The 12,673-nt window shown below is 43.7% G+C and overlaps 1 long non-coding RNA gene across 1 annotated transcript; it reads left to right on the forward strand.

Annotated features, from left to right (window-relative positions):
• Window positions 1-1,792: 1,792 nt before the first annotated feature.
• Window positions 1,793-2,596, forward strand: LOC123151081 (uncharacterized). Its single transcript, XR_006475484.1, has 2 exons — window positions 1,793-2,142; window positions 2,229-2,596. It is a non-coding gene; the product is annotated as an uncharacterized lncRNA (long non-coding RNA).
• The last annotated feature ends 10,077 nt before the right edge of the window (window positions 2,597-12,673 follow it).

Here is a 12,673-nt window from a genome sequence, read left to right on the forward strand (position 1 = left end):
CCATAAGTGCATGCTTCGGGAATCACAAACTTTAACACAAGTATTTCTACCAATCCATAATTACTCACTAGCATGACTCTAATATCACCATCTCTATATCGCAAAACTATTGCAAGGAATCAAACATATCATATTCAGTGATCTACAAGTTTTACGTACGATTTTATAACTAACCATGTGAATGACCAATTCCTGTTAACTCTCTAAATAGATATAAACGAAGCAAGAGAGTTTAATTCTTTCTACAAAAGATAAGCCCACGCTCTAACAAATATAAGTGAAGCAAAAGAACATTCTACAAATGGTGATTTTCTATGCGAAGAGAAACAGGCAATCCAAACTTCAAATGATATAAGTGAAGCTATACTCAAAAAATATAAATGAAGTGCAAAGAACATTATATAAATCAACCAAAAAATATATCAGGATGAGAAGAATAGCGAGGGAGTGCGTCGGCGGCGGCGCTTTCTATAAGCCACGCGCGCTGACGCTGGTCGTGGGCACTAGGAGGGACCAAGCACGGTTGGAGGGATAACCTGGCCCCGCCATTCCTAGGCGTGGTTCCCGGTGAGAAACGAGCCTGCCGGACAGGTATGGGTGGAAACAAGCCAATAAGCAAAGTTGTTATTTTGGGCACATTGCACACCATTAACGATAGAATGGCGTTTGCAAAGATAACAACTACCACGCATATTTGTATCCTAGACTACCATACACACATTTCTAGTTTCTCCATTTGTGTGCGAACTAGAACTGTGTGTATTTTCAAAACATGTGAGATGCATGACATCATGATATTGCAGCCTCGCTCCTATAACCGTCGACAGCTTATCTCACACCTCGTCTATTTTCAAAACATGTGAGATGCATGACATCATGAGACACGATTATGCTCGTGCAATCTGCGTGATTAGCTTCGCACACAGTGGTCCTACTTACTAATGTGTGGGATGTTTCCCGTCGTTACACACAATTCATCTTCTCGAATCATCCGCTCCAAGCACACACGATTTATACGTCAGAATCGTATGTGTTATCATGACTTATCTCACAAGTTGTCTAGGCCGAACTGCCTGCCTATGTCACACATGGCACCTGTTTCAATATCTTGCCCCAAGGATATGGACACGTTTCTTTACCTAGCACACAGTTTTATTTTTGGGAAAGTAGTGGCTACACGCAAGTTCTGTGCATCCCCATGATGAACAGTGAAATCAAACCAAATATTAAAAAACAAAAAATCTGAAATTTTGGGGCATTGACTATGAACAAATGTATTAGGTGCTTGCAAAGTTTGGTGGCCAAATAACACAAATGATCTCCATACAAACAAAATAAAAATTCTACTCAAATAGTGCACTTATATTTTGAGCATAAACTTTGTTTTCTTACAGAGCTCCTCGGATGTCATTTGGCCACCAAATTATTACAAGCACCTAAAACATTGAGTCATAATTGAAGATACAAAGTTTCAGATTATTTTATTTGTTTTGCCATGTTTTTGATCTTGGGTGTACCCGGAGTGCATATAGCTACGGTACAGATGAACCACTCACTTTTATTTTTCGGGAGAAGTCTGTTTTAAACCTTGTCTTCGTTCGACCTGGCGAATTCGAACCCCAACCTTGGAATCCCTGAAATCGACACCCCCACCTCTCTGATCCCAGTTCTTTGCGCCCTTAAGCCCGGTTTAGCATGGGATTTGCTGACGTGGCAGAGGAGGAGGCCGGGTTAGGTGAGTGATTAGAATAAATGACGCCACGTGTGCTACCCGATGCCCCTGTCTCTATATCCTCTGTTTTGGAAGCGCACTCTGCTCAGCGCAAGGTGGGGAACAAAAGTAGGGTTCCGCCGGCGACTGGCGGCGGCGACTGGCCGAGGCGACTGGCCGCGTCCATTAGCGGCGGCGATTGGCGATGTCGGCCATTAGCGGCGGCCATTCTGCTTCATCCTGTTCCCGAAGTGGCGCGGTTCGAAGGAGAGGCGTCGGCGGGTCAGCTCGGTCGCCCGTCCCATCGGGAGCAGCCCATGGATTACGAGCCGACGAAGTTCTGCAGCTTGTGAGGGAGGAAGGCTGCACGGTGGATCTCATGGAGTCCAGCAAACCCAGGAAGGAGGTACTATTCGTGCGTGGATAACCAGGTAAACTTAATTCGCCTCTTGTTTGCTGTCTATGTTCCCCTCTGTTGTACTTTTCTTGTTCTGAATTTTGTTTTTCAATTGGACAGCATGGGTTCATCGAATGGCATGAGGGGCCGACGACACCATTTATCCGTGATTTGTTGGGAGATCTTCGGGACAAAGTGTGGATGAGGCTGCTCTTGCTATTCAGTCCAATGAGATAGAAGTTGCTGCGTTGAGAGAGGAATTGGAGAAGAAGACTGAAGTAATTTCAGAAATTGGTGCTAGGTGTAAGAGGAAAGATGTGATTCAGATGTATAGATGTGATTCAGATGTATAAATGTTCAGTTTCCGGAGTGATGCAATCTGGAGCTATCTTAATTGCAATGTAATGTATCTGAATCATGTTGGAATGAATTTGAAAGACCCAAATATGCTGTGTATGTCTGAATATCTTAGTTTTGACAGACCTAAATATGCTGTGTATGTCTGAATATCTTAGTTTTGATAGCTCAAGTATGCATTTTTTGATACTTTGTACAGCAAAAGTTTGCAATTTTTGACTGGCTGTGAGTTTACAGTATAAATGTACTACGCATCCTTTTTTTGACAGCAGGAAGTACTACATGGACATACTTAAGAGGAACAAGCACAATCACACTGACCAAATGACAGTGGTAGCACAGTACACTAGACACCAAATTTCGAAGTGGTCATTTTACAGTAGCATTGACAATTTTGCAGCAAACATGCATACATTCAAGGATCATTTGACAGTACCACTGAACGTAAACATAAATAGTGGTCATTTGACAGTACCAGAAGGACCATGTTCACATCATAAAACTAGAGTTGATATTAAAACTAGAACCATAAGCAGTACTTCGTACTGACACTTCCATCACAAGCACTAGTTCATTCTGACATTTTCCAAAATAGCCACATCATCAAAGAAATCTAGTAATTCCCACTAGCAGTGAAATAGGGCATGAATCTTGTCCCCCTTCCAGCTCCTGTCCCACTCCCAGCTCCTCTCCCTCTTCCAGCTCCTCTCCCACTCCCTCCAGCAGAAGCTGATGAAGTTCTAGTCACTCTCGGTGGTCTGAAGCTAGATGTTGCAGCTTGAGAGCTTGATCCTGCAGCTTGAAAGCTTGATCCAGTAGCTTGAGAGCTTGGTACAGCTGAAGCTCTAGCTGCTGCAGCCCTGCTTGTTGATGCATCTGTTTGTGGTTGCTGTAAATAAAATAGAGAAATTAGGGCAAAATAAGTGCATATTTTCATTTGAAGAGAGCACACATAGTAATAAATTACCTCTGTGGCTCTCTGTTTTCTCCCTCTCTTGCCAAGATGTGACTTTGTTTTTTTGGTACTATCTCCATTCTTAGAACAAGAAGTTTTATTGTGTCCCTTACCACCACAAGATCCACAAGTTATCTGAATGCCATGCTTGCTCAGTTTCTTACCCTTTGGTGCTTCACCCTCTTCTCTCCTCCTGTCATTGTTCTTTTTCCTTTGCCCTGGCATGGCAATGTAGCCAGGTGCAACTGGCCTAGGGTTTTGGGACACAGGCCAATTTTCCTCTCCTTCAACAGGTTGCAGACAGTGCTCATAAATCTTCTTGAAAGTTTCAATGGAGTAGCAGTTGTCAATGTAATCTTCCCACTTTTTCCCACATTTATAGATAGCACATATGGCATGAGTGCAAGGCAGTGCTGCCAACTGAAAGTAACCACAAGAACAAGTCCTATTCTCAGATTTACTGTGTACCTCCTGCCTCTCCCAGTCAGATGCTTGACCTCAAAGCCCTCCTTGCCATTCCAGAGGACCTCACAAAATTGAGTTCTTTTGATACTAGCCTTGAGTTTTTTGAAAATGTTTGGGCAAATTGTGCCCTTCCAGTTGTCACTTTTGGCTCTCTGCTCTTGAACTCTAACATACACTTTCTTCCTGGTCTTCTCTTGCTGTGAAATAATGGGGTAGAACCTAGCTTCTATAATAGCATTGTTGAATGATTCACAAAGGTTGTTGTCAACCGATTCACATTTTGCCCCAACTGGTAAGAAAGCCCTAGCCCAATGCTTGGGCTCTGTCCTCATGATGTCCTTTGCACCATCAGGAGTAAGTTGAGCAAGCTTGGCTTTGTTATAATTAAAATCTTCCCTGTTTGAAGCCTTTGCAATGGCCCAGAACCTTTTCTGCAACTCATGGTCTTTGTGTTTCTTTCTCCAATTGGCATAAATGTGCCTAGTACACATCCTGTGCTCTGCCCTAGGCAAGTAGTCTCTCATGCTTATAATTAGGCCCTGCAAAAAGAGACAAATGTTAGCAGCAAATAAAAAAATACATTTGCAAAAAAAGACAAATGTATGCTACCAGCACATGAGACCAGGACCACTACCTAACCATAGGACTAGGAGCACTACCTAAACATAGGTATAGGTGTCGCTCCGACGAGGCGACCGAACCATTTCGACACTTACATAATGTTGGGGAACGTAGCAGAATTTTAAAATTTTCTACGCATCACCAAGATCAATCTATGGAGTCATCTAGCAACGAGAGAGAGAGGAGTGCATCTACATACCCTTGTAGACCGCGCGCGGAAGCGTTCAAGAGAACGGGGTTGATGGAGTTGTACTCGTCGTGATCCAAATCACCGATGACCAAGTGCCGAACGGACAGCACCTCCGCGTTCAACACACATACGGTTGGGAAGACGTCTCCTCCTTCTTGATCCAGCAAGGGGGAAGGAGAGGTTGATGAAGATCCAGCAGCACGACGGCGTGGTGGTGGCTGCAGCAGGATCTGGGCAGGGCTTCGCCAAGTGCAAGCGGGGAGGAGAGGTGTTACGGAGGGAGAGGGAGGCGCCAAGAGCATGGTGACACTTACCATCATTGTCCGTCTTCCTTTTAAAATCCATCTGCACCCAACAGCCTTACGACCATCAAGTAGTTCTTTTCAAAGTCTATACTTTGTTTTATACATGGATCCTCTCTCGGATTTTATGGCCTCAAGCCATTCATCGGAATCCGGGCCCACCATCGCTTCTCCATAGCTCGTAGGTTCATTGTTGTCTAGCAACATGACTTCCAAGACAGGATTATATACCACTCTGATGCAGTACACATACTTGTTGACCTATGAGGTTTGGTAGTGACTTGATCCGAAGTTTCATGATCACTATCACAATCTTCCACTTCAATTGGTGTAGGTGCCACAGGAACAACTTTTTGTGCCCTGCTACACACTAGTCGAAGTGACGGTTCAATAACATCATCAAGTCTCCACCATCCTCCCACTCAATTCTTTAGAGAGAAACTTTTCCTCGAGAAAAGACCCGTTTCTAGAAACAATCACTTTTGCTTCCGGATCTGAAATAGGAGGTACACCCAACTGTTTTGGGTATTCTATGAAGATGCATTCATCCGCTTTGGATTCGAGCTTATCAGCCTGAAACCTTTTCACATAAGCATCGGCCCCAAACTTTTAAGAAACGACACCTTAGGTTTCTCTAAACCATAGTTCACACGGTGTCGTCTCAACGGAATTGTGTGGTGCCCTATTTAAATTGAGTGCGGTTGTCCCTAATGCCTAACCCATAAACGATAGTGGAAATTCGACCAGAGACATCATGGTATGCACCATATCCAATAGGGTGCAGTTGTGATGTTCGGACACACCATCACACTATGGTGGTCAAGGCGGTATTAGTTGTGAAACAATTTCCACAATGTCTTAATTGTGTGCCAAATTCGTAACTCAGATATTCATCTCTATGATCATATCATAGACATTTTATCATCTTGTCACAACGATCTTCAACTTCACTCTGAAATTACTTAAACCTTTCAATAATTCAGACTTGTGTTTCATCAAGTAAATATACTCAGCATCTACTCAAATCATCTGTGAAGTAAGAACATAACGATATCCACTGCGTGCCTCAGCACTCATTGGACTGCACACATCAAAATGTATTACTTCCAACAAGTTGCTTTCTTGTTCCATCTTACTGAAAACGAGGCCTTTCAGTCATCTTGCCCATGTGGTATGATTTGCATGTCTCAAGTGATTCAAAATCAAGTGAGTCCAAATGATCCATCTGTATGGAGTTTCTTCATGCATATCTACCAATAGACATGGTTCGCATGTCTCAATCTTTTCAAAAACGAGTGAGTCCAAAGATCCATCAACTGGAGCTTCTTCATGTGTTTTATACCAACATGACTCAAATGGCAGCGCCACAAGTATGTGGTACTATCATTACTATCTTATATCTTTTGGCATGAACATGTGTATCACTACGATCGAGATTCAATAAACCATTCATTTTAGGTGCAAGACCATTGAAGGTATTATTCAAATAAGCAGAGTAACCATTATTCTCTTTAAATGAATAATCATATTGCGATAAACATAATCCAATCATGTCTATGCTCAACGCAAACACCAAATAACAATTATTTATGTTTAACACCAATCTCGATGGTAGAGGGAGCATGCGATGCTTGATCACATCAACCTTGGAAACACTTCCAACACATATCGTCATCTCACCTTCAGCTAGTCTCTGTTTATTCCGTAGCCTTTTATTTCGAGTTACTAACACTTAGCAACTGAACCGGTATTTTAATACCCTGGTGCTGCTGGGAGTACTAGCTAGTAAAGTACACATTAATATAACGTATTTCCATAATACTTCTGTTGACCTTGCCAGCCTTCTCATCTACCAAGTATCTAGGGTAGTTCGGCTTCAGTGACCGTTCCCTCATTACAGAAGCACTTAGTCTCGGGTTTGGTTCAACCTTGGGTTTCTTCACTAGAGCAGCAACTGATTTGCCGTCTCATGAAGTATCCATTCTTTCCCTTGCCCTTCTTGAAACTAGTGGTTTAACCATCAACAATTGATGCTCCTACTTGATTTCTACTTTCGCGGTGTCAAACATCGCGAGTTGCTCAAGGATCATCATGTCTATCCCTGATATGATATAGTTCATCACGAAGCTCCAATAGCTTGGTGGCAGTGACTATGGAGAATCATCACTATTTCATATGGAAGATTAACTCCCACTCGATTCAAGCGATTGTAGTACTCAGACAATCTGAGCACATGCTCAACGATTGAGCTTTTCTCCCTTAGTTTGCAGGCTTAAGAAACTTGTCAGAGGTCTCATACCTCTTGATGTGGGCACTAGTCTAAAATCCCAATTTCAGTCTTTGGAACATCTCATATGTTCTGCGATGTTTCAAAAACGTCTTTAGTGCCACAATTCTAAACCGTTAGTATTACGCACTGAACTATCATGTAGTCATCAAAACGTGTATGTCAGATGTTTCCCAACATCTACAGACGACGCTCGAGGTTCAACGCACTGAGTGGTGCATTAAGGACATAGCCCTTCTGTGCAGCAACGAGGACAATCCTCAGTTCACGGACCCAGTCCGCATAATTGCTACTGTCAACTCTCAACTAAATTTTCTCTAGGAACATATCTAAAACAGTAGAACCAAAGCGTGAGCTACGACATAATTTGCAAAGACCTTTTGACTATATTCATGATAATTAAGTTCATCTAATCAAATTATTCAATGAACTCCCACTTAGATAGACATCCCTCTAGTCATCTAAGTGATACATGATCCGAGTCAACTAGGCCGTGTCCGATCATCACGTGAGACATACTAGTCATCATCGGTGTGTTGGAAATATGCCCTAGAGGCAATAATAAATTAGTTATTATTATTATATTTCATTGTTCATGATAATCGTTTATTATCCATGCTAGAATTGTATTGATAGGAAACTCAGATACATGTGTGGATACATAGACAACACCATGTCCCTAGTAAGCCTCTAGTTGACTAGCTCGTTGGTCAATAGATGGTTATGGTTTCCTAACCATGGACATTGGATGTCGTTGATAACGGGATCACATCATTAGGAGAATGATGTGATGGACAAGACCCAATCCTAAGCCTAGCACAAGATCGTGTAGTTCGTTTGCTAAAGCTTTTCTAATGTCAAGTATCATTTTCTTAGACCATGAGATTGTGCAACTCCCAGATACCGTAGGAGTGCTTTGGGTGTGCCAAACGTCACAACGTAACTCGGTGGCTATAAAGGTACACTACAGGTATCTCCAAAAGTGTCTGTTGGGTTGGCACGAATCGAGACCGGGATTTGTTACTCCGTGTAAACGGAGAGGTATCTCTGGGCCCACTCGGTAGGACATCATCATAATGTGCACAATGTGATCAAGGAGTTGATCACAGGATGATGTGTTACAGAACGAGTAAAGAGACTTGCCGGTAACGAGACTGAACAAGGTATCGGGATACCGACGATCGAATCTCGGGCAAGTATCATACCGATGGACAAAGCGAATTGTATATGGGATTGATTGAATCCTTGACATCATGGTTCATCCGATGAGATCAACGTGGAACATGTGGGAGCCAACATGGGTATCCAGATCCCACTGTTGGTTATTGACCGGAGAGTTGTCTCGGTCATGTCTGCATGGTTCCCGAACCCGTAGGGTCTACACACTTAAGGTTCGATGACACTAGGGTTATAAAGGAAGTTTGTATGTGGTTACTGAATGTTGTTCGGAGTCCCGGATGAGATCCCGGATGTTACGAGGAGTTCCGGAATGGTCCGGAGGTAAAGAATTATATATGGGAAGTCCTGTTTTGGTCGCCGGAAAAGTTTCGGGTTTTATCGGTAATGTACCGGGACCACCGGGAGGGTCCCGGTGGTCCACCAAGTGAGGCCACAAGCCCCGGAGGTCTGCATGGGCCAAGTGTGGGAGGGGACCAGCCCCAGGTGGGCTGGTGCGCCCGCCCAGAAGGGCCCAAGGTGCCTAGGGTTTGGGGAGGGGGCGCCTCCACCTAGCTTGGGGGGCAAGTTTCCCCCTCTCCCCCCCTTTGGCTGCCACCCTAGATGGGTTTGGGGCTGCCGCACCCCTTGGGGTGGAAACCCTAAAGGGGGCGCACCCCCTCCCTCTCCCCTATATATACTTGAGGACTTTGGGGCTGCCAACACATGAGTTTTGACCTCTCCATGGCGCAGCCCTGCCTCTCTCCCTCCTCCTCTCCCGCGGTGCTTGGCGAAGCCCTGCAGGATTGCCACGCTCCTCCACCACCACCACGCCGTCGTGCTGCTGCTGGACGGAGTCTTCCCCAACCTCTCCCTCTCCCCTTGCTGGATCAAGGCATGGGAGACGTCACCGGGCTGCACGTGTGTTGAACGCGGAGGTGTCCTCCGTTCGGCACTAGGATCTCCGGTGATTTGAACCACGACGAGTACGACTCCATCAACCTCGTTCACTTGAACGCTTCCGCTTAGCGATCTACAAGGGTATGTAGATGCACTCTCCTTCCCCTCGTTGCTAGATTACTCCATAGATTAATCTTGGTGATGCGTAGAAAATTTTGAATTTCTGCTACGATCCCCAACAGTGGCATCATGAGCTAGGTCTATGCGTAGTTTCTATGCACGAGTAGAACACAAGTTGTTGTGGGCGTCGATTTTGTCAATTTGCTTGCCGTTACTAGTCTTATCTTGATTCGGCGGCATCGTGGGATGAAGCGGCCCGGACCGACCTTACACGTACTCTTACGTGAGACTGGTTCCACTGACTGACATGCACTAGTTGCATAAGGTGGCTAGCGAGTGTCTGTCTCTCCCACTTTAGTCGGATCGGATTCGATGAAAAGGGTCCTTATGAAGGGTAAATAGAAATTGGCATATCATGTTGTGGTTTTGGCGTAGGTAAGAAACGTTCTTGCAGAAACCTATAGCAGCCACGTAAAAAACTTGCAATAACAATTAGAGGACGTCTAACTTGTTTTTGCAGCATGTGCTGTGTGATGTGATATGGCCAAAAGGATTTGATGAATGATATATGTGATGTATGAGATTGATCATGTTCTTGTAATAGGAATCACGACTTGCATGTCGATGAGTATGACAACCGGCAGGAGCCATAGGAGTTGTCTTAATTTATTTATGACTTGCGTGTTAACATAAACGTCATGTAATTACTTTACTTTATTGCTAAAGCGTTAGCCATAGTAGTAGAAGTAATAGATGACGAGACAACTCCAAGAAGACACGATGATGGAGATCATGGTGTCATGCCGGTGACAACGATGATCATGGAGCCCCGAAGATGGAGATCAAAAGGAGCAAACTGATATTGGCCATATCATGTCACTATTTGATTGCATGTGATGTTTATCATGTTTTACATCTTATTTGCTTAGAACGACGGTAGCTTAAATAAGATGATCCCTCGCAATAATTTCAAGAATGTGTCCCCCCTAACTGTGCACCGTTGCGAAGGTTCGTTGTTTCGAAGCACCACGTGATGATCGGGTGTGATAGATTCTAACGTTCGAATACAACAGGTGTAAGCCAGATTTACACACGCAATACACTTAGGTTGACTTGACGAGCCTAGCATGTACAGACATGGCCTCGGAACACGGAAGACCGAAAGGTCGAACATGAGTCGTATAGAAGATACGATCAACATGAGATGTTCACCGTTGATGACTAGTCCATCTCATGTGATGATCGGACACGGCCTAGTCGATTCGGATCATGTTTCACTTAGATGACTAGAGGGATGTCTATCTGAGTGGGAGTTCATTAAATAATTTGATTAGATGAACTCAATCATCATGAACATAGTCTAAATTGTCTTTGCAAATATGTTGTAGATGAATAGCTCACGTTGTAGCTCCCTATTTCAATACGTTCCTAGAGAAAGACCAAGTTGAAAGATATTGTAAGCAATGATGCGGACTAGGTCCGTAGTCCGAGGAGTGTCCTCACTGCTACACAGAAGGCTTACGTCTTTGATGCACCGCTCAATGTGCAAACCCCTACAACGTCGTTTGTGGATGTTGTGAACACCTGACAGACACGTCCTGATGACTACTTGATAGTTTAGTGCACCATACTTTACGGCTTAGAATCGGGATTCCAATGACGTTTTGAACGCCAAAGAACATATGAGATGTTCCAAGAGCTGAAATTGGGATTTCAGGCTCATGCCCGTGTTGAGAGGTGTGAGACCTCTGACAAGTTCTTTAGCCAACAAGATGGAGGAGAATAGCTCAACTAGTGAGCATGTGCTCAGAATGTCTGGGTGCTACAATCACTTAAATCAAGTGGGAGTTAAACTTCCAGATAAGATAGTGATTGATAGAGTTCTCCAGCCACTATCACTAAGCTACTAGATCTTCGTGATGAACTATGACATGCAAGGGATGGAATTGATCCGGAGTTGTTTGCGGTGCTTAAGACCGCAAAAGGTAGATATCAAGAAGGAGAATCAAGTGTTCATGGTTTAACAAGACCACTGGTTTCAAGAAGGGCAAGGGCTAGAAGGGAAACTTCATGGATGGCAAACCAGTTGCCGCTCCAGTGAAGGAACCCAAGGTTGAACCCAAACCCGAGACTAAGTGCTTCTATTGTAAGGGGAACGGTCACTGGTAGCGGAATTACCCCAAATGTATGGTAGATAAGAAGGCTGGGAACTTCAACAAAGTATATACGTGTTATTAATGTGTACCTCACTAGTACTCCTAGTAGCACCTGGGTATTGGATACCGGTTCAGTTGCTATTATTGGTGACTTGAAACAAAAGCTACGGACTAAACGGAGACTAGCTAAGGGCGAGGTGACGATGTGTGTTGGAAGTGTTTCCAAAGTTGATGAGATCACCATCGCACGCTCCATCTGCCTTCGGGATTAGTATTGAACCTAGATAAATGTTATCAGGTGTCTACGTTAAGCATGAATATGATTAGATCATGTTCATTGCAATACAGTTATTCATTTAAATTAGAGAATAATGGTTATTCTGTTTATATGAATAATACCTTTCATGGTCATGCACCCTATGTGAATGGTTCATTGAATCTCGGTCGTGGTAATACACATGTTCACGCCAAAGGATGTAGAGTTAATAATGATAGTACCACTTTCTTGTGGCATTGCCGCTTAGGTCATATTGGCGTAAGATGCATGAAGAAACTCCATGTCGATGGACATTTGGAGTCACTTGATTTTGAATCACTTGACACATGCGAGCCATGCCTCATGGGCAGGATGACTAAGACCCCGTTTTCAGGTACAATGAAACGGGCAAGTGACTTGTTGGAAATCATGCATGCTGATGCGTGTATCCAATGAGAATTGAAGCGTGCGGTGGATATCGCTATTTTCTCATCTTCACTAACGATTTGGGTAGATATAGGTATATCTACTTAATGAAGCACAAGTCTGAAACGTTTGAAAAGTTCAAGCGATTTCAGAGTGAAGTTAAGAATCATCATAACAATAAGATCATGTTCCTATGATCTGATCAAAAGGGGATTTTCTGAGTTATGAGTTTGGTAATCACTTAAGACATTGTGGAGTTGTTTCACAGTTGAAGCCACCTGGAACACCACAAGGTAATGGTGTGTCCGGACGTCGTAATCGAACCCTATGAGATATGGTGCGATCTACGATGTCTCTTACCAATCTACCGTTTTC

The sequence above is a fragment of the Triticum aestivum genome, chromosome 7A (assembly GCF_018294505.1).
Source record: "Triticum aestivum cultivar Chinese Spring chromosome 7A, IWGSC CS RefSeq v2.1, whole genome shotgun sequence".
NCBI lineage: Eukaryota > Viridiplantae > Streptophyta > Magnoliopsida > Poales > Poaceae > Triticum > Triticum aestivum.